Source organism: Ambystoma mexicanum, chromosome 9 (assembly GCF_040938575.1).
Source record: "Ambystoma mexicanum isolate Mex_15411 chromosome 9, UKY_AmexF1_1, whole genome shotgun sequence".
Classification (NCBI taxonomy): Eukaryota; Metazoa; Chordata; class Amphibia; order Caudata; family Ambystomatidae; genus Ambystoma; species Ambystoma mexicanum.
Genome location: NC_090931.1, coordinates 624,637,175 through 624,659,510, shown reverse-complemented (window position 1 = coordinate 624,659,510; position 22,336 = coordinate 624,637,175). Strand labels below are relative to the sequence as shown.

The 22,336-nt window shown below is 48.3% G+C and overlaps 1 protein-coding gene across 4 annotated transcripts in view; it reads right to left on the bottom strand.

The window, feature by feature from the left end:
- The window catches only part of FLOT2 (flotillin 2), a 566,437-nt gene that overhangs the window by 189,607 nt on the left and 354,494 nt on the right, over window positions 1-22,336 (bottom strand). The gene's annotated exons all lie outside the window — the stretch shown is intronic.

Sequence of the window (22,336 nt, the reverse complement as noted above, 5' to 3'; positions counted from 1 at the left end):
GACTGCAGAGCTGACAAGACAGATCCTGGATGGTGAAACAACGTAATGGTTGAGCGGACACAGACGGTCAGCCAAGGAAGACACCTGGCGCAACGATGACACAATGTTGCGGATGGGCCTCATGATAATCAGAGGCGCTGCTGCACTGACCCAAAGTGGATCAGGCCACACAACATTTGGGCGACAGTGAAGCGGATAGCACACCAGTTCACAAACCCAGACTGGGTAATAGATAAGGTTGTGCAGTGGCTGAAAATACATTATTCGTATGAGACGCATACTGCTAACTTTTGCCTCCATTGCAAACACGTGGCTTCCTGGGAGCGAAAAGGACACCCACAATACAAGAAGTGATGGCGTCCAAGATCAGCAAAGTCATAGGGAAACAACCCACAATGGGCATCTTCGCAAAGCTGTCCCAGTCACCGGACACACCTTCGAATACTGAGGGAATTCCTCACTGAGTAGCCACCCTATTGCGTGGTGATCAACAGATCATGAAAGCCATTGCGGATTTGAAATCTTTGTGGGAGCAAAAGCTCAACGTGGCCATGGCAGAATTAAAGACCTCATTGGAAGTCAAATTGATGCAGTCAGTGTAGATGTCAAGCTCCTGTGACGTAACGCAAGAACGCTAGCAGAGCACACTAATGGGTTGGAGAGCAAGTGAAGACCAATACCAGCATGGCCAACGCTACAGAAGAACAAGTTACTTTCTTACCTGGTAACATTCTTTCAATGGGATGTTCCGATGACGTATTCCACATCTATGACAGGTAATCACCACAGCTGTGCTGCTTCAGAAAATTTTCAGCGAATGCGTCCTGCATCAATACGCAGTCCTTGAGGGCCTCCGTCGAGGCGACGTCACCATATGTTATAAGTAGGACGCACAATGCCCGAAGCCTCAGTTGTAGTTTTTTCCCCAGAACGTGTGGCACCAATCTTCTGCCAGAATGACTACAGAAAGCCTTGCAGAAACGAAAGCTGCAATCGCATAAGAAATTCTGTAGAGGGGCAGGTAGGAAGGGAGCGATGTGTAATACGTCGTCGGAACATCTCATCAAAAGAATATTACCAGGTAAGAAAGTAACTTGTTCTTCGAAGGGATTGGTTCCTCCGACGTATTCCACATCTATGACAGACTCTCAAAGCAGTATCTATGTAAGGAGAAGGGAAAAGAATTTAGAATTTTAGAATGCCCAATTAAATAGCAGAATAGAGGACCGCCTTGCCAAAGGCCAAATCTTGCCCATGGATAGAATCCAGGGAGTAGTGTTTTACAAAAGTATGGACAGAGGCCCATGTGGCTGCTTCACAAATGTTACAAATGGGAACACCCCTCTGCAGGGCAGTAGAGGCAGCCACACCACTAGTAGAATGGGCCCGTAAGCCTACCGGAGGGTCCTTACCTGCGAAGCGGTAGCATTCAGAAATTGTCAAGCTAATCCATCTAGACAAAGTCTGTTTAGTAACAGCTTGTCCCAAACGCCTTCCAGCGTATTCAACAAAGAGCTGATCGTCCACTCTGACCCAGGACATGCGTGAGATGTAGAAACAAAGCTCTCCTAGGATCCAACCTATGGAACCTCTCCTCTTCCTTACCAGAATGCGGAGGAGGATAGAACGCCAGAAGAATGACCTTCTGGCTTAAATGAAATTCCGACAACTTTCGGAAGAAAAGAAGGACGAAACCCAAGGACAACCCTGTCCTTATGGAACCCTGTGAAGGGTGGAAAGTGCCTGCAACTCACTCAGCGAGCGGAAGTGACCGCAACTCAAAATACAGTTTTCAAGGTCAGTCTCAAAGGACAAGAATGTAAAGGCTCAAAAGGAGCTCCCATGAGGAATTTTAGAACAAGGTTCAAATCCCAACCAGACACCTGGAAAGGAGACGGTGGGAACACATTTGTGAGCCCTTTCAGAAACTGAGAAATCAAAGGAATTTTAAAATAAGAACACTCCTCAGATGAGCACTTATGTATGGACAGCGCCGCCAGGTAACGTTTAATGATACCCACTTGCAGGCCCTTGTGGGCTAACGAAGGCAAAGACGACGGAACCACAGGAATGGCCCATGAAAAAGGATCCACATTCTTAACCCTGCACCAGTTGCAGAACTTTCTCCAACAGCACCGGTCAGGGACTTCGTTGCAGGCCTTCTGGACGAAAGCAACACCTCCATCACGTCTTCAGGGAGGACCCAATTCCTCAACCTTTCAGAAGCCAAGCATGAAGGTTGAGGGACTTGACCTCTGGATGGAGAACGTGATCCCCCCCCCCCCCACTCCCGTGAGAGAAGATAGTCTTGGTAAGGAAGACGGCGTGGAGGGCAGATGGACATGTCGAGAAGGTCCAGGTACCACGTTCTCCTGGCCCATGCCAGAGCAATGAGGATCAATCGGGAACCGAACCTCTGTAACCTCTGCAGCACTTGCGGAATGTCGGTGACTGGAGGAAACGCATACAGAAGTGGGAATGATCACTCCACTACAAACGCGTCCCCCCAAGGCTCCTTTTGGAGGAAATTCCCACAAGCAGAATCTTTCACACTTCCGGTTGACAGTGGTGGCGAAGAGATCCACTTGTGGGGTCCCCCAAAGGGCAAAGTTCTCCAGGAGAATCTCCTGAGCCAGCTCCCACTCGTGATAGACCGTGCTCTGCCTGCTCAGAGCGTCCGCCGCCGCGTTTGTCTATGGCCAGATGAACTGCGCAGATCGAAGTTTCCGGCTGGATGGCCCAGAACCAGAACTGCATGGCCTCTCTGCACAGAGGGAGAGACCCTGCACCCCCCCTTTTTGTTGAGGTAGTGCATGGCCACTGTATTGTCCGTCAGAATCAGGACAGTCGTCCCCCGCACAGACGGCAGAAAAGCCTTCAGGGCTAGTCTGACTGCCCTCCGCTCTGACAGATTGATATGGAGTCTGGACTCTGACGGAGACCAACAACCGTTGACTGTCAACTCGTTGGCATGAGCTCCCCATCCCGAGAGGGATGCGTCCGTCATGATCGTTACCTCCGGCCAGGGTAGCCAAAATGGAGCCCCCTTCATCAGATTGCCTTCGACGGCCCACCACAGAAGATCCTGGGTGTCCGAGGGCGGCAGCTGAACGGGATCCGACATCCTGCCAGAGGACTGTGATCACTGCATCTTGAGAGCCCACTGCAGAGATGTCATCCGCAGCCTGGCCTCTGGCACCAGGAGAATGCAGGATTCCAACCTCAAGAACTCGAACGCCGGGCGACTCTGGGCATGTTGAAACTTGTTCACCATCTGCAGAATGTGATGAGCCCTCACCTGGGGAGGAAAACACAGCCCCAGGGATGTGTCGAGCATTGCTTTGATGTACTGGAGCCGCTGGGTAGGTGTCAAGCGGGACTTCAAGTTGAGGGAGAAGCCCAGCCTGTGAAGGCAGTGGCAGGTGACTGACAGATGATCCCGGACTTGCTCGGGAGAGCGCGCCCTGATCAACCAATCGTCCAGGTAGGGATAGACATGAATCCCCCTTTCCTGAGATACGCTGCCACCACCACCATGGGCTTGGTGAAGACCCTCAGGGCGGAGGTCAATCTGAACGGCAGGACCCGAAACTGAAAATGCGAGTCGCCAACCGCGAACCTCAGGTACTTCTTGTGTTTGGGATGAATCGGCACATGAAAGTAAGCGTTCTTGAGGTCTAGAGACACCAACCAGTCCTGAAGTTGAAGGGCCTGGAGGAGTTGAAAGAGAGTAACCATCTTGAACTTGTCCTTCGTGAGGAGCTTGTTCAAACCACGCAAGTCCATGATGGGTCTCAATTCCCAGTCTTTATTCGGGATGTAAAAATATGGGGGAATACCATCCCTTGTTCCTCTCCGCTACAGGCACCAGTTCTATGGCGCCTTTCTGCAGCAGGGATTTGATTTCCTGCGCAAGAAGCAGATCCGGACTCTTCAAAGAGATTCCCTGGTGGTTTGTCGTGAGGCCTCTGCCGGAAAGGAAGACAGTATCCATGGGCTATGATCCCCAGAACACACACATCTGAAGTAATGGCACGCCATTCTACAAGCTGCTGTGCCAGCCTTCCCCAACCGGCAAACCATGGGACATGGCCTCATGACTGAGCTCAAGCGGCTGCGGCAGTGCCTCAGGGCAAAGAGGCAACTGCCAGAGCGGCCTTGGCACCTAGAGTACCCGGTTTTCAACCTCTGGTACTCCCAAGGTGGCCCCTTTGATTTGCAGCTCCCTCGATCTACCAAAGGAACAGTAGTATCGAAAGGAACCTCCCCTCCATTGCTGTCCCCTAGGAGGAAAAGGCAGAGGTTGGCGAACTGCAGCGCTCAACGACTTTGCTGCAGCTTTGGAGGTCTGCAAGCTCTCAAGGCTCGTCTGCCTTGCTGCCAAAAAGATGGACACCATCAAAGGGCATGTTGAAAAGCCTGGCTTGTACGTCAGGAGCAAACCCCGACTTCCGCAACCACGCAAATTTGCGCATCACGGTGCTCGCAGCTATGGACCGGCTGACACAGGCTGCCATGTCCAGACCCGACTGAAGGGATTCACACATGGCATCCTGAACGAGGGCAAGAAAACCATCCCGTTCCTCCCCTTCGGGAATATGTTAAGCCGCCAAAGAGACAATTCCACAGAGTGTGAGTGAAATGTGCTAAGGCACACACAGAATTGGCTGCCTGTAAAGCCATACCACCTGAAGAAAACACTTTCTTCGCCTAGCCATTAAAACGTTTGTCGTCCCCATAAGGAGGGATGGTTGGGTACGATGCCTGCTTTGCTGGGGCCGTAGCTGCCTGCAGCACTAACCTCTCCGGAGTGGGGTGCGTGGTCAAGTAGCAGGGGTCGCTACTGGCTGGATGGTATTTTTTCGGCAACGACTTGCTCGCATCCGGGAGACTCTCCGGAGCAGTCCAAGCCTCCGCTACCCTTCTCTGTAAAGCCATATGAAAAGGCAGCACCGGGTCAGTGGGCGGACCTTGGCCAAGGATATCGGTCAGGTCATCCTGCAGAAAATCCACCATATGAAATGGCAGCACCGAGTCAGTGGGCGGACCTTGGCCAAGGATATCAGTCAGGTCATCCTGCAGAAAATCCACTGGTGGCGCAGACCCCCCCCAAAGTACTCCGTCACCCTCGACATGAGTCGCCTGTACGAAGATTCAGCATGCGTACCAGGCTCGCCAAACTCAACCTCCGGGGTGGTATCAAGACCACTGGCGTCGTGCAAAGACTTACGCAGGTCTTCCAACTGGCTATGACCAGATAATAGGTCACCAGGAACCTCATCAGGAACCAAACCTTCCTCAGACCCTTCATCCACCTCAGAGATGTAATCCAGAGGCTGGAATAAATCCCTGGATGAGGGCACAGAAAATGGCTCAAATACAGGCCTTACCGACTTCTTCAGGGCCTTCCTCGGAGTTCCCACCGATGACTGGGGTACCTCCGGTAAAGCCTCCAAAAAAGGTATCGACAAAAATCTGCATCGAGCGTGGCGCCGATGGCTTCAACACAGACCTTGTGTCCTTCGACAGCCTCGGCGCCGATGACTTCTGCAGAGGCAGAGCCGAGAGAGAGAAAGAAAGAGAGAGAAAGAGAGAGAAAGAAAGAGAGAGAGAGAGAGAGAGAGAGAGAGAGAGAGAGAGAGAGAGAGAGAGAGAGAGAGAGAGAGAGAGAGAGAGAGAGAGAGAGAGAGAGAGAGAGAGAGAGAGAGAGAGAGAGAGAGAGAGAGACTCGACTGACATGGCGCCGATGGCGTCAACGTCTTCTTAAAAGACCTCACAGGCTCTACCGGTCTCGAGGGCGTTGAGGACCGGGACCTGGAGCGGGCATGGCTAGAGCGATCCACCTTGTCCGACCGGGAACTCGAAGGTTCCCGGTGATCGCGCCGACCGCTAGCGCGTTCCTTGCCGGCTTCTCTCGAAGGCGCGGACGGAAAAGAGTTCTGCGACTCGAAAATCACCAACATTTCCTTACGAAATGCGGCCCATTCCACAGGAAAGGAATGCTTGGTAGGACAAGCTACCCATCTGGCGGAGACCTCGGACGAGGACAGGGTAGGCGTCCGGTGACCGCGAGTGCCTCGAAGAGGCAGAGGAATGGCGGGAACCACTCTGGGACCGAGACCCCCTGGACTTACGCTGACGATGCGGAGAGTCGCCCCTCGAATCGTCGGTCGAAAGCCTAGCGCATTTCGACTCTCGGGGCTTGGAAACCCTACCTACCGACAGATTTTTCTTTCGCTCCCACAAGGCCTTTGACGTCAAAGACTGCCATTCTTCACAGTCATCGGTGGCGTGGTCCTCGCCGAGGCACCAGAGGCAGACGTTGTGCATTTCCGTAAGTGGCATCTTGGAACCGCAGTCCCGACACTTCTTGAATCCCCAACCGCGGGGTAGAAGAAGACATGATAATTTTACAGACCAAGTTTGAAAAACCGATAGAATCAGAAGAACTGAGGCGCGCTGAGATCTCTGAAGCGAACACGTTCGTGGAAAAAACGGAAATGAGGCTACGGGTATCGTGCGTCCTACTTATAACATCCGGTGATGTCAGCTCGACGGAGGCCCTCGAGGACAGTCTAGCAACATCATTGACGCAGAACATTTTCCGAAGCAGCACAGCTGTGGTGATTGCCTGTCATTCATGTGGAATACGTCGGAGAAACCAATCCCTTCGAAGTCCACATATTTCAACAACCGGTACGCAACCTAGAAAGTCGAGCAGAGGAAGCAGAAGGGAGGGCCTACCCGAGGGAGAAGAAGGTACAGACCTGACGGACTATGTGGAGAACAAGTTGATACAGGAGATGGGCGCAGAAGCGCTTACTCAAGGGTTCATGGTGGAAAGGGAGCATAGGACCCAAGTGAGAAGATCCCAACCGGGAGCCCCACCCAGAGCGATCATCGCCAAGATCCTGAATTATAAGGACAGGGAGAAAATCCTTGAACATTTCCACAAAAGTGGAACGGGGACTAGAGCGTCAGCCACAGTCACAGCGTATCCAGACTACATCTTGGGGGTACAGAGACAACAACTACAGTATGTGGTGATCAAGAGGAGGTTACTTGAATCCGGCTTCAAGTACATGTTGTACACAGCAAGGCTAAAAGGCTTGCACAAGAACAAGGCGTTTTTCTTTGAGACGCCAGAAGATGCGGCAAGCTGGCTAGACACGCTGGGTTGCCCGGATGTTGCGGGGAGCCAGGCTCAGATCGAGCAGGATAAGGGACCCAGCATTGTTCCCACCCGTACTATAAACGGATGTAATTGATGTTAGATCCCAAGGGGCTCATCATGAAAGCATAGTAATGTAAACATTGGATGCTACTTGCTCTTGTGGCATGGGTCTTTGGGCACACATCGTGCATAATATGGCTTTTGTGTAATCTGGCTTAATGAAGGAGACAGTGAGGGAATACATCCTCACCCTCCCAGTAGTTTTAGTAGCAAGACCAGTAATAGGGTATCCCCCTGCCGAGTTCTGAATATCGGTGTGGCCGAGAAGGACTAGATGCAGGATAGCCTGAGATCCAGGGATGGAGCTGGGCAGTTGGGTATGGGGTGGGAGGGGGTACGGGGCTAGTTTGGGGAGTTGGTAGGGCGGGATGGGAGGGATGTTGGGGGTTTCGACGTGGTACAAGCCTACAATCACAAGCCAAGGGGAGAGGGTGGGTGGGAGAGCGGGCCCATAATCACAAACCATGAGAGAAGACAAAGGAAGGTGAGAGGGGTGTTGAGAAAAGAGGGGGCGCGAGCATACACCTATAAAGCACTGCGCATGGAGCGGAAGACAAGGGAGGACAGGGGTGGAATGGGGTATGGATAAGATGGGAGACCTCAAGATTGCGACCTGGAATGTCAGTGGGCTCAATAGTTACTTGAAGAGGAATAAGGTCATGATATATTTGAGGAGACAGAATCGATATTGCTTTATTACAGGAAACTCACTTGCCAAAAGAAAAACAGGAAGTGGTGGGGAGGAAATGGAGCGGGACCACCATAGGAGCAACATAGTCGGCGTATGCCAGAGGGGTAATTACGTGGATAGCACTGCATGTCCCCTTTAAGTTGTTGCAGTCCACCATAGAGCCAGATGGGAGGATGGTGCCAATAAGAGGACTAGTGGAAAACAGAGAGCTAAGCATCATCAACACTTATGCCCCGAACCAAGATGCTACCAGCTACTTCAGAACTCTATATGGCAAGATCAGCCCATATATCAGGGGGGGGGCAGCCATATGGGGAGGGGACTTTAATTGCACGCTAGATCCCAGGAGTGACAGATCAGAAGCTTGAGAAGCCCAACCCAGTAGCTAAAGCTCTGAAGACCCTATTAAGGGACTTTCGCTTAGTGGACGTATGGAGGATGCACCACCCACAGGATAGGCAATATTGTCACTACTCGGCCCCACAAAACCTGCACAAAAAGTTAAACTACATATTGGCGGCACCGGAGCTGACAGGGGAACCGGAGCCGACAGGGGAACCAGTGCAGTCAGAATACAAAGCGAGAGTCCCCTCAGACCACTCACCACTGGTTATGGCATGTCAGTACTCGCCGCCTAGAGCATGGATCCCGACATGGAGACTTGGGGCCGAAGCTTTGAAAGACACTGTTTAGAGAGGACCTGAAGAAAGAAATAGTGGAATACTTGGAATACAACACCGGAAGCGTAGAATCAGCTGGCACATTATGGGAGGCATTTAAGGTGGTGGTGAGCGGGGGGGGCTGCAATATCTATATCCTAAGGCCTGCAAGGTGGAATAACGCATGAGTTACACAAAGCAGAAAATAAAATTAGATCTAATAATGAGCAGGGGAGGGCATTCCCCAGAGGAGGCTGTAACCATACGACAACTGCAACGGGATTGCCGGAAGTACTGGGAGAGATTATGCAAACTGAATTCTGAAAGATATGTTGAAAGATAGCATGCGGATCGAGATAAACCAGGCAGGTTGTACGCCTGGTTGTACAAGAGTAAGACACCCAGACAAACAGAGCTGTATGGGGGATGGATGGACAAATACTAGATACCCAGGAAGGAGTGAATAAAGGCTTTTTAGAGTTCTACCAGCAACTGTCCATGGATGTTGATGAGGGGGGGGGAGATATTGATGAGATGGAAAAATTGAAGGACATCGGCCTTCCCAAATTGGAGGCAGCTGAGAGGGAGAACTTAGAGGCCCCAATTACATTAGAGGAACTGGAAGCAGTGATCAAACTCTTACCTACTATTAAAGCACCAGGGGCGGATGGACTCCCTAGAAAGTTTTACAAAACGTACAAGACAGAGTTGCTCCCACCGGTACTAGCAATGTTAAATGAGGCGTTAGATGGGGGAATGCTGCCGGAGTCTGAGGGAGGCAATTATCCTGCTTCTTAAGCCTAATAAATCATGCATGACTGTGGGTCATATAGACATCCTGACCAGACAGGGTAGGTTCTGCGCAGAAGCATATCCGACAATCTCAGACAGCTCCATCATGTTATAGAACAAACTGAAAGGGACCCCCCCAGGAGGTTGCAATAATTTCATTAGATGCAGTGGAGGCCTTCGACTCTGTCAAATGGCCTTGGTTGATGGCGGCCCTGAAGGAATACAAGGTTGGGCCCACGTACTTGAGGTGGGTCCAACTGCTGTACAGTAAACCACTGGCTCAAGTTAGGACGGGAGCGACCATCTCAGACCGATGGCAACTCAGCAGGGGTACTGGACAGGGATGTCCGTGGTCCCGGATGCTTTTTATTTTAGCACTAGAACCCCTAGGAATATATTTGAGGCAACAATATGGAGCGGTGGGGATCAATAAGAAGGGAGGGCAACATTTGATATCAATGTATGCTGTTGTATTTCAGATATACTGAAGAGAACCTACAATATATTCTTGAAGCAATGGGGCGATACGCGGTGCTGTCTGGCATCACAGTGAACCCCAAGAAATCATGTATATTCCCCCTGGGTAGATATAAAGGGATACTACGAGAGGAACTGCCGGTATTACAAATACAACGGGAGACCAGGACCTTTAGGTACCTGGGGATTGATGTACATCACATTGTAGAGGTCAAACACAAACAAAACACAGAAGGCGATGGCGAACATTGAAAAGTATGAAGTTCTGGGCCAAGCTCCCTTTGACCATGATGGGGAGAGTGGCACTGTTAAAGATGGTGGTACTGCCTAGGCTGTTACACTACTTTGTGAATATACCATATATGATACCCAAACGATTCTTTGTTAAAATTCAGGGTACATGTAGGAGGTTCATATGGCACAACACTAGGAACAGAATAGCGTTATGGAAATTGCAAAACACGTATGACCAAGGATGCATTAAATTGCCCAATTTCGAGATATACTATCTGGCCAGCCAACTGAAGTATGTGGCGAGGTGGTTATCGGATGACTCCACATCGGAGTCCAGGTTGTTGAGGGCTGAATGTGTCCCGTTTTTCTTGAAAGAATGGATATGGTTTCCAAAATTACAGCAAGGCAGAGGGACAAGAATGTTAGACTTGGGATGGAAGATATGGCGACGGGCTTGCCGGGCCATGGAGAGCCCGTCCCAGTGTTCCCCACAGATACCGCTAGTGGCACTGAATGGAGTGGATGAGCAATTGAGGAAGATAGTCTGGAAGCATTGGGAACCGATTGGTATAGCAATGCTGGGGGGCGGGGGGATGTGTGGCAGGATGGGAAGGCTGTGGAGTTTGATACACTGGTAGAAGACACCGAACTACACCAGGGACAGTACATCGCTTATACTAGGTTGGTACGGAAGATAAAAGACACATGGTCAGAAATAGTGCTGGAGAGTCAGCCCGACACGGCAATAGAATTTTGATGTGTCAGACGGAGGCCATGAGGTCTCCCGAATCAAATCTACGAACTACTGATGTCAAGGGTGGGGAAGGAGGTGACTCTGCTGAGACAGGATTGGGAAGAGGAAGCTAGGGAATCCATGATTGATGGGTCGTGGGTGAGGGTACAAGGATACCACAAAAAAGTGTCCAGGAACACGTGGGTTCAACAAATCCAGTTATATGTTACCCACAGAGCGTATATGACCCCTCAGAAGATTGCTAAGTTTAAGAACGCAGGAACACAAACATGTTCTAAATGTGGGGAGGGGAATGCGGGACTGGTGCACATGTTCTGGGCGTGCCCAGAAAAAGGAGATTCTGGAGGGAGGTGGCCCACCGATTGACCGGAAAGGAGATTAGGCTGGAGGTAGAATCTTTGTGGGCATGTATGGTGGGGGTTCCCCAGGTCGCGTAAATTGAAACATGCGAGTAAACTCAAAAACCTGGCTTATATACTTGAGAAGCGAAGAATTGCCATGAGCTGGAAAGCTAGTAATAGACCAAAAGTAGAAGTCTGGTGCCACGACCTTCAGAAATGGGCGGATGTTGAAACGATGGTGTGGAGTGAAGCAGTTAATAGAGGGGGAGATGAAGTGGAGACCTTGATGGTGTGAAGGCACAAAGTAGCTACACTGTCTGGGTATGCCCAGACGTGCCTAGAAGACGATGGCACCTCAGGGGAAGCAAAGGAAGGGTTGTCCCCGGATAGAGTGATGGAAGGCTGTGATGTGGGGTAAGTTTGAGATAACGGGGGGTAACGGGGAGGCGGTGGACACGTTGTGAAACTGCAAACGATACTTGGAATGTATAGTTGTTCACCGTCTTTTCTTTTTGGTTGTTTGTTGAAATAAATAAAAATTGTTTAAAAAGAAACTTCAAATGACACACAGTAGCATCCGATTGTCAAGCGCCGAGAACTTGTACAGCTCTGCTGTGCTGAATCTACTTTATCTCGCTGAGCAGGTCAGACTTGGCAGACACTTGAGAGGGAAGCCCCTGACAGGCATGCACCTGCACTGAGACACTTTCAGCCTTTTTCAGTGGCATAGAGCATTGTGGCAATGTCCACATTTTGCTACCTTTTCGGTGTCTTCACCATGTTACTATCTCTGTCCGAGACACGCTTTAAGCAATTTAGCAATCCACAAGGGGCCACCAGAGGAGCCCACACTGAGCCCTGTTGGCCACTGCATGGTCTCTGATAATCCGCACACCACAATCCACCGGTCCCCCTGAACTTCGCCAGTTAAGCTACCAAGGCCAGGGATGAGCCAACAAAGGAAATAAGGCTAACCCATGCAGGCATGATGGGACCACCAGGGCCAGATTGTAGGAGGCCAAATCCCACAGATCGATTAAGAACACAGGCAACACTTCTCCCGAGCCCCCATTGCACACACTCTGAGGGTGGTAGGGGGATGGCAGCCACCACAGGACCTCCTCCCATGCAAGCCACCTGCTCCGGCCGTCCCCGAGCCAGCTCCAGTTGCCAACTCACAGCGCTGGGGGGGGGTCCGCGCATTCAATACAGCAGAACTGCAATCCCAGATGCAACAAATCCATTTCCAATCTGTGTGTGAAGGTTCAGTGGCAGGCCACACCGCTCCATTGGCATCAGGCCAGTGCCAGGTGAGTCATCCTACCAGTGTGACACAGAGCACGTTGCCATCTTGGGCAAATGTGAATCCTGCAGAGTTCTCTCCTCCCAGGTGGTTACGGGAAAGCAGCTGCCACCTGATCCTGGGGGTATTAGCCGGGATAATCACCTGGGAGGAGAAGGGCTGCAGGGGAACAGGAGGACTCAGTTGGGAAGGACACTGTATTCATCAGGAGGAAGAAATATCAGTGATGCCAGAATATGCAATGGGTTGTTGTCGGAGGGAGGTTTTCTTTCCCAAAGCTAATTGTCTTTATGGTGGTGAAAAAAGTCAATCAATTTGTTGTGAGGTGAAAACTCCCATCATCAACAGGGGAATGTTAAAAACAAATCTCAAAACATTAACATCTGAAAACTCTAATTCCCCTGTAAATCAGGACCACTCATTAAGTCGTAAGTTGGTGAATTTAGAAACATTGAGTAAAAGTAGTAATTCAAACATTGGGGACTTCAAGTCCCACAATACCCAAAGTACTCGGAAGAAGAAGAGTGATGCAGAGGTCCTGTTCTGCAACTTGCAATCTAATGGTGTTAATGACCCACACCCAAGTGGGATTGAGAAGCATATAATACCCCCTAGGGTGCAGGCCATGTGGAGAAGTAGTGGAAGGTGGAGTGATTGCAGTAACTTCACGGTGCAGTAGAAGTTGAAAGGAAAGCAGACGCCGTAGCTACTGTGATTTTTAGAACGGATGCTGGTTCTGAAAGGATCTCTACTTTCAAAGACCTTGTAAGCAGAGGTTGCGCAGCGGCAAGCCTAAAGTGGAAACACATTCCCCATTGAGAGTTGGGCCCCGGTGGTAGGCGAGCACCAAAGTATCTGGAGCGAGGAACGCTCCTTTTGCCACCGGCACGGCCCGCGTAAAGCAGACAGAAGCAGTTTGCCAGGCAGAGCGCAGTAGAGGAAGCAAAAGACCTGGAGGCAGCGGAGCAAGCAGACGCGTATGTGATTACACAGTGATTTCACTAGCATTGTGTGAACCCCAGAATGCTCTGATCGCCCGCTGGTCAAATCTAATGGTTTTGAATACAGAACTGATGTGAGTTCTCAAAGTTCTTATTGTGCCACTTCAAGTTCTTTACAAGGAAGGTATCATACTAGCAAGGCATAAATACATTTTCAAAAATTGATTAGCAGAATTTGACAATTCAAATGTTCTTGATTAGCAAACAAACTTATTTGATTAGCAATTATGTACTCATATTTTAAATGTCACCAAGAAATTTAATTAGCAAGAAAACAGCATTTTTGTGTACCGCCGAAGTAAGACATTATTTAGAGGAGTGTCTGTAAAATGTAAAAGGTTATGTTCTTGAATGGCACCCAAATAAATAGATCAAATTAAAAAGGCTCTGGAAACATGGCTCTGTACAGCTAGGTGCAGTCAGTGTTGCACACGGCAGTATCCTTTATATTGCATGCTGGACCCATAATTTCCTATGTAAGACGAAGTTTCATAAAGCCAAAAAGTTCAATGTTAAATAAAAGTCATAGCCCGAGACTAAAAACGTATGGTTTTGCACAGATCGGGTAACTCAACTTCAGGTGGACAACATTGAACTTGCCAATCATTGATCTCCCATTTTTCTATATAGCGTTAATTACCACTTCCGGGTGGAAGGCAGGGGCGCCAACGATCCTCAAGCCAGAGTCAAGTAAGCACAAGCGCAGCATTCCAGCCCTGTGCCTCCATGACAGCAAAATATGTTGCTATTAGCACTCAGGGCTGCAATCTGGGGTTCTGCAACTTTTTTTGTTTGTTTTAAAAGGAAACCAAGCTTTGTGCAATTCATCCTTCCATTAAAAAGAACTGACCCATATATATATGATGTCGGAAATAAGTATTTCCAGGACCTGAATGTGAACAAGGTGGTGTGCAGGGGAGTAGGCCGGAGAGGTGGGTGGTGGTGGTGGGGGGGGTCATCAAGGTGCAGCACTCCAATGGAGACTTTGTCCTTGGAGGCGGTGCCCCAGGCCAAGTAAAGGCTGGGCACAGGCGCAGCGGCCGGCATTAAATGCAGGCAGCTACTTGCAGATTCTGCTTTTGTTACCACCCTCTGGATTGGCCAGCTCTCTCCCGTATGTGCCAATATGTAATGCAATCATACTTGTAGAGTAAAGCAAACCCTGGAGGCCAACTACAGTGTATGGTAATGCAGTAGATGTACAGTCTGGATGGGACAGTTGATCAAAACTTTGCTTAGTTGCTTACTTTCTTTCCTCTTACATAGTGAATACACAAAGCTAACTAGAACTGTACGCAGAGTGGACGTTGTAAATGGCAGAAAACTGATCAGCTCATGGATTGAGCACCAGTTGCACGCAAATAGGTCACAGGACTAGGTTTGCCATCAAAAGCATTTGGCTGTGTGATCATGTACATTATCAAAAGTATTCAATGGTCAATATGATGCACTTCCTGAACAAAATGAAATAGGTTACAGAGAATTCACATTTCTGTGCTACTTCCCTTCAACCTTTGAGACCCCCAGCTCTTTTGCTGGACTTCAGGACTTTTTAATTTCAATCCTGGAGAGAGCGAGACCCTTTTCTCACGCGGTCATGTATTTTGATCTGATTTGGATTATGTGTTTACTTTGTTTTTGGAGTCTGACGAACTCCATAGCGATGTACTTTTTGTATAGTGACACACAGCACCTTCAGTGCAGTGTCAGAGAGAAGTCCTTTAGATTTCTCTGAATGTTTAAATACCTTTTCTTGGGTGAACTACAGTTCCCAAGAATAGTAAAGTGAAATTGACTTTACTTCGCTTCTCTTCTCTTTGTAGGTCCAGCACACCCCACCTTATGCGGAGTGCTGGGGGTTACTTAGTAGCCCCTTTTCCTACTTACTCATGTAACATTTTTTTTATATTACCCTCACTACTTTAAACCACTGCCACAGGACATTTAATTTCCTACCATTGTGCTTTTCTACCATATGCTGAATCCTCAGCTACAGTAAAGCACCTATGGATGACCATTGTGTCAAAATGGCCTGGTCGTCTTTTTTGCCATTTCTTGTTTGTGAGGTCTTTCTTGGGTTTTACTCTGTGCGCCAAACCAGGTTTGACCCCTTTGTTAGTTTTGCCTTTGGCAGGCTTCAGTACTGAAACCCGCCTCTGGCCCCAGTGTGTTTGCAAGGGCAGGAAGTGAGGGAGGTGCCCGAAACTCCCCTGTCCTTAGTCTCCAGGGCAACCTGAATGCACCCAGTCCTGATTGGCTGGCTGGCTGTCCTTGTAAGACTGCCAGCCTGCTGTATGAGTGACAGCTAAGCTGTGCATGCACGGGAGAAACCTGCATTAAAGGCGAGGCTTCTTTGACTGAAGGCAGAGTCGACCATTGGGAAGAATACCCAGACGAAGAAACCGTGAACAAAGCTTGCTGCATCCTCCTTGACTGTTGAACTACCCGTTGAAGCCCTGCTGCTGTGCCGAAACTCCTTTTCTGATCGACAAGAGAAGCTCCGGAAAGGACTACTTCTTCCCTTGGGTTAGTGGGACCAACTAACCCTGAGACGAACTTTGCTGGAAGACCTTCCCCAACTGGCTGGATATCTTTGCTGTTGCTGGAACAGAGTGCCAGGGTTCGAGAAATCCATAGTCTAGTGCAACGTCTGTAAGACGGCCAAAAGCACCAGGAGTCTCGAGGACCCTTCCAAAGGAGGACGACCCAAGCTAGAGTCACCACACCAGACTGCTGGACTAAAGGAAGCCCAAGTGGTGTCCAGGATCCGCGGCAGTGCTGTTTACCGAGCGCTGAAATCGCAAAGTGCTGCTGATCCGAAGAACGCCCATAGCTGCCACCGACCTTTGAACTGCTGTGCAGGAGTCCTCCAGACATCCTTCCTCTTGTCCCCACGAATGAGGCCTAGGAACACAGGATCTGCATCACTGCAACCAGACAGACTTGTAGTAGAGGCTTTTCTAGAGTTGAGCTCTAGCTTTCACAACAAACTAACTTTCTGCAAGACTTTTTGCTACCTAAGAAGTGCCTCAGCTCCATAGACTTTGCTCCAATTGACTTTGGCTGTGCTGGCTCCCTGCAGACTCTTCTAGTTCATTGACTTTGATCCTTACTATCCCTCATAGGCGATATATAAATAGGACCCTACCTTCGTTACTCAGCTAGCCCAACACTTCCTTCTGTAGGTTTTGTTCTATGTGACCCTCCTTCTACCAACGTCAGAATTTTATTAAGTGCAAAAGTGATCTATAAATGCCAATACTGTCCTAGTTAGTGAAGTCACCTCAGGGTGTAGGAAGTGTGTATGAAGCATCTCTAAAGAGTAACTGCTTGCTTTGCCTTGATTCTGAGAAAGTATTTTAAAGTGCATTTTTATTGTCACACATTGCCCTTTTTAACGAATGCTTAATTAAAACTGACCGTTAAATTATAAGTTACTCACCGTAGTGACTAATGTACTTCTAGTGCATAGTCCCCTTTCCTCCATACTGTATGGCCGCCCCTCGCTAGGGATGGAAGCTGGAAACTTTTCGACCCAAAAATAAATAAATATCAACTCTGCCTCTAAAATTTAGATGCGTGCGGGGGGAGCCACTGCTCAGTCCCCTTAGGCAATGGTAAAATCATTGACGCGTCCAACGACACTAGTTTATTTGGGGGCAGGGGGGGAATGGTGGGACGTATGGAGGAAAGGGACTATGGACTAGGAGTATGTTAGTCACTACGGTGAGAAACTTCCAATTACTCCTACGTCCCACCCCCTTTCCTCCATACTGTATGTGCGATTCCAACTGAATCTAGCCCAGGGTGGAGAGTTGCCCCTCCTAGGAAAACAAGTTCCTAAAAACTGCCTGACCAAATGCTGTGTCTGATCTGGACACACTTCTGTGTACTACTGTACGGCCTTCTGCAAGCAGTAGTGCTTGCAGAAGGCCGATGGCGTAGCTCATGTAAGGTTCTTGCTGAGAACCTGCCATGAGACACGCCTCTGGAACGCCACAGCCTTGGCTCCGATAGCATGGGCATGCATGTTTGCCGGGAAAGCTTGCACTGCCCTTCATAGCAGTAACCATTCACCTTGCTATGGAGGCCTTGGAAGCCCACAGAAAGTGAGAAAGAGCATCTGATTTGCGGAAGCTCCTGGTTCTGTCCAGGTAGAATTTTAGAGCCTGACGTTTAGACAGTGCAGAGCCCTCCAAGCGTCCTCCTTAGGGTCCACGAAGAACGTAGGTAACACTATCTCCTCATTCAGGTGCAAAGAGACCACCTTAGGTAAGAATGCAGGGTGAGTTCTAAGCAGCACCTTGTCCTTATGAAAAGTAGTACACGGCTCTGAATCCACTACAGCTTGGATTTCACAAACCCTGCGTGCAGATGTAAGGCCCACCAGTAGGGCCGTCTTAATGGTGACTAGCCTGGTGTCCGCAGATGACATAGGTTCAAATGGTTTATGCGCCAGGGCGCCCAAGACTACATTGAGGTCCCACACCAGGTGTGGCTTCTTGATAGGTGAGTAGAGCCTGGTGATGCCCGCCAGATGTCTTTTAACCACCAAGTTAGAGTATGAAAAAACCTCCTCCTCCCGAGTTCCGGTAGGCTCTGATGGCCGCCAGATAGGTGCGACAAGTGTCCACCTGCACCAGAGTGTGCCAGGTGCGCCAAGATGGATAAGACATCGTCCAACTTGCAGGTCAATGGATCAACTTCCTTTGATTCAGCCCAGTGACAAAACCTAGTCCACTTTCTTTTGTACGGACTCCTAGTAGCATGGCTCCTAGCGCCCTGTATAATGTCTAGGTTAGTAAGAAGAGAAGAGTCATAGGCTACCCCTGTTCTAACCGTATGTAGAAGGTAGGCTTGAGAGAAGCAGGTTGCCAGTGTATAGATGCTGGCAAAGGAGGGTCAGGGGAGAGAAATTTTCAAAACAAGTAGATTTATTCAAAACATTATTGCACACTATAAAAACAGTAAGTATATAGAAACAGAACTTAATCAAGGATTTACTTGAGCCAAACCTCAACACAAAATTAGAACCGTTTTAAACATCACAGTTTAAAGTGGAGGTTAGTAACATATTGTGTGAAAAGGGTTTACATTGCTACTTTTAAAGAGATAGTAGTATTGGTTGTCGACACAGAAATATGTTTCCAGTCCGGGGTGGAGTAAGCCTTCACTTGAGCAAAGTGGTGTTGTAAAATGAAGGGTCCGGACTTTCATCAGGACGTGGTTCAAGGGCGAAGTTTTCTAAAAGAAGATAGCAAAATTTAGAATAGTGTTTGAAAAGAAGGGGGGACCACAAACACTGCGGAGTCAAGGCCTACCTTTAAATATCAGCGGTTAGACTGGAAGATTTGTTTAAAAAAAGGGAGCTGCGCGGTTTGCTAGGCGAAGCACTGTAGCCTGGGTCTACAGGGATGAAATGGATAACAGCAAGTTATCATATATGTAAAATAAATTACAGCAAGATGATAATTTTTAAAGGAAAGGATACACCTTTTTCCAGGTGTAAGGCTGGAAAACCAAGGTAGTTGTAGGCAGTACCCGGTGAGTCGAAGGCACTGAAAAAATGAAAACCAATTCAGTAGGGTTTGGGAACTAAACCGGCAAGGTGCTGTAGATAGTGCCTGCATTTAAAAGTGAAAGAGAAATGAAGTGCCTATTTGTGCTCGGCCAGAGTTGCTGTCTGAAGCGGCCAAAAGAGAGTGCTCACAACGTTGTGAACTACGGTGGTTGAGTGGAGGATTAGGGGTGTCTAGCCACAATATAATATTTATGGTGACTAGCACAGAGTGGAAGGGCTTGGAATTTAATACGGCCATCAGTGAGGCATGGTAGCCAAATAACAAAATACTGGCAGTGTGACTCGTGCGGCGAGCGTAATACGGGTGAACCGCTCGAGGTTTTCATCAGGGTTCTAAAAAGTAGAAGAATCACCGAATTGGGAATGCAAGGCTTACCTGGTGGCGTTACGAATACGGCAGTGCTGGTTGGTGCGCGGAAAAGAGCTGTGGTTCTCTTCGAGTGGGACAACAAAGTATCGATTGCGGCGCATGCGTGCAGTGGAGCCGTAGGAAGGCTACCAAGACGCATGTGCGATTTAGGAATACTATGTTATGGAGCATGCGCGATGAGTGCTGTGGCCGCTCCAAAAATGCTCATATATTGGGAAAGTTGTCTGAGAGGGGGAGGAGGGGGCGGCGGCTCAATAAACATCTGTGCCAGATGTACATTATTTTGCATGGTAATCATTCGGAAAGGGAAAAAGGACAACTAGTAATAACACAGCACTAGATGTGGTCTAAAAACATTATTCCATTCTGTTGTGATTTAACAGTATATTACTTACTGTAAAATGAAGGCAATAGGAAATGTTGCTAGTATACATTAGTTACATAGCCACTAGGTATTTATATGGCATAATGTGAGCACAGGTGATCGCACGTTTAAAACAAAATAAAACCAAAAAAGGCATATACATATTGCGAGATAACAAACAACGTTAATGTCCAGGTAAATACAGCGGAAATAGTTCATTATTTTCAGGCATAATATTTAGAGGGTCAATTTAGAATATATTATTGGCACATGACATGGTTTGAAAAATGTTGGCTTACGACATTTGGATTACTGAAAGAGGATGGATAATCAACTAGATGCCAATCATGTTGTGTATGGGAGAGATTGGCATCTAGTTGATTATCCATCCTCTTTCAGTAATCCAAATATATTCTAAATTGACCCTCTAAATATTATGCCTGAAAATAATGAACTATTTCCGCTGTATTTACCTGGACATTAACGTTGTTTGTTATCTCGCAATATGTATATGCCTTTTTTGGTTTTCTTTTGTTTTAAACATGCTATCACCTGTGCTCACATTATGCCATATGAATACCTAGTGGCTATGTAACTAATGTATACTAGCAACATTTCCTATTGCCTTCATTTTACAGTAAGTAATATACTGTTAAATCACAACAGAATGGAATAATGTTTTTAGACCACATCTAGTGCTGTGTTATTACTAGTTGTCCTTTTTCCCTTTCCGAATGATTACCATGCAAAATAATGTACATCTGGCAAAGACGTTTGAGTCCCCCCTGCCCCTCTTAGACAACTTTCCCAATATATGAGCATTTTTGGAGCTGCCACAGCACTCATCGCGCATGCTCCATAACATAGTATTCCTAAATCGCACATGCGTGTTGGTAGCCTTCCTACGGCCCCACTGCACGCATGCGCCGCGATCAATACTTTGTTGTCCCACTCGAAGAGAACCACAGATCTTTTCCGCGCACCAACCAGCACTGCCCTATTCGTAACGCCACCAGGTAAGCCTTGCATTCCCAATTCGGTGATTCTTCTACTTTTTAGAACCCTGATGAAAACCTCGAGCGGTTCACCCGTATTACGCTCGCCGCACGAGTCACTCTGCCGGTATTTTATGTTATTTGGCTACCATGCCTCACTGATGGCCGTATTAAATTCCAAGCCCTTCCACTCTGTGCTAGTCACCATAAATATTACATTGTGGCTACACACCCCTAATCCTCCACTCAACCACCGTAGTTCACAATGTTGTGAGCACTCTCTTTTGGCCTCTTCAGACACCAACTCTGGCCGAGCACAAATAGGCACTTCATTTCTCTTTCACTTTTAAATGCAGGCACTATCTACAGCACCTTGCCGGTTTAGTTCCCAAACCCTACTGAATTGGTTTTCATTTTTCAGTGCCTTCGACTCACTGGGTACTGCCTACAACTACCTTGGTTTTCCAGCCTTACCCCTGGAAAAAGGTACCCCTTCCTTTAAACATTATCACCTTTCTGTAATTTATTTTTACATATATGATAACTTACTGTTATCCATTTCATCCCTGTAGACCCAGGCTACAGTGCTTCGCCTAGCAAACAGCGCAGCTCCCTTTTTTTAAACAAATCTTCCAGTCTAACCGCTGATATTTAAAGGTAGGCCTTGACTCCGCAGTGTTTGTGGTCCCCCTTCTTTTCAAACACTATTCTAAATTTTGCTATCTTCTTTTAGAAAACTTCCCCCTTGAACCACGTCCTGATGAAAGTCCAGACCCTTCATTTTACACCACCACTATGCTCAAGTGAAGGCTTACTCCACCCCGGACTGGTAACATATTTCTGTGTCGACAACCAATACTACTATCTGTTTAAAAGTAGTAATGTAAACCCTTTTCACACAATATGTTACCAACCTCCACTTTAAACTGATGTTTAAAACAGTTCTAATTTTGTGTTGAGGTTTGGCTCAAGTAAACCCTTGAATAGGTTCCGTTTCTATATACTTACTGTTTTTATAGTGTGCAATAATGTTTTGAATAAATCTACTTGTTTTGAAAATTTCTCTCCCCTGACCCTCCTTTGCCAGCATCTATACACTGGCAACCTGCTTCCCTCAAGCCTACCTTCTACATACAGTTAGAACAGGGGTAGCCTATGACTCTTCTCTTCTTACTAGATATGTCCCCCTTCAACAAAAACGAAGGCTCCAAGCCCCTCCACCCCCCGTATCTACCTAATGTCTAGGTTAGCCTGTGACAGACGTAGATGCCTTAGTGTGACCTTTTCAAGAACCTAGCTGCGAGGGCTAGCTTCTGGAGGGCAGGGTGAATGACTATGCCTCCCTGCTGTGAGAGTAGGTGAGCTGGACCAAGTAGAAAGTGCACCGCGGCCTGCTCTGACTGGCTGAGTAGTTCCAAGAACCATGGTCTCGTGGGCCACCACAAAGCCATCAGGATGATACGTAGGTGCCGGGCGTCCCTGATCTTGCAAATTACCCTGTGCACCTGGGGAGTGGGAGGGAAGGCATACGCGTTCATGT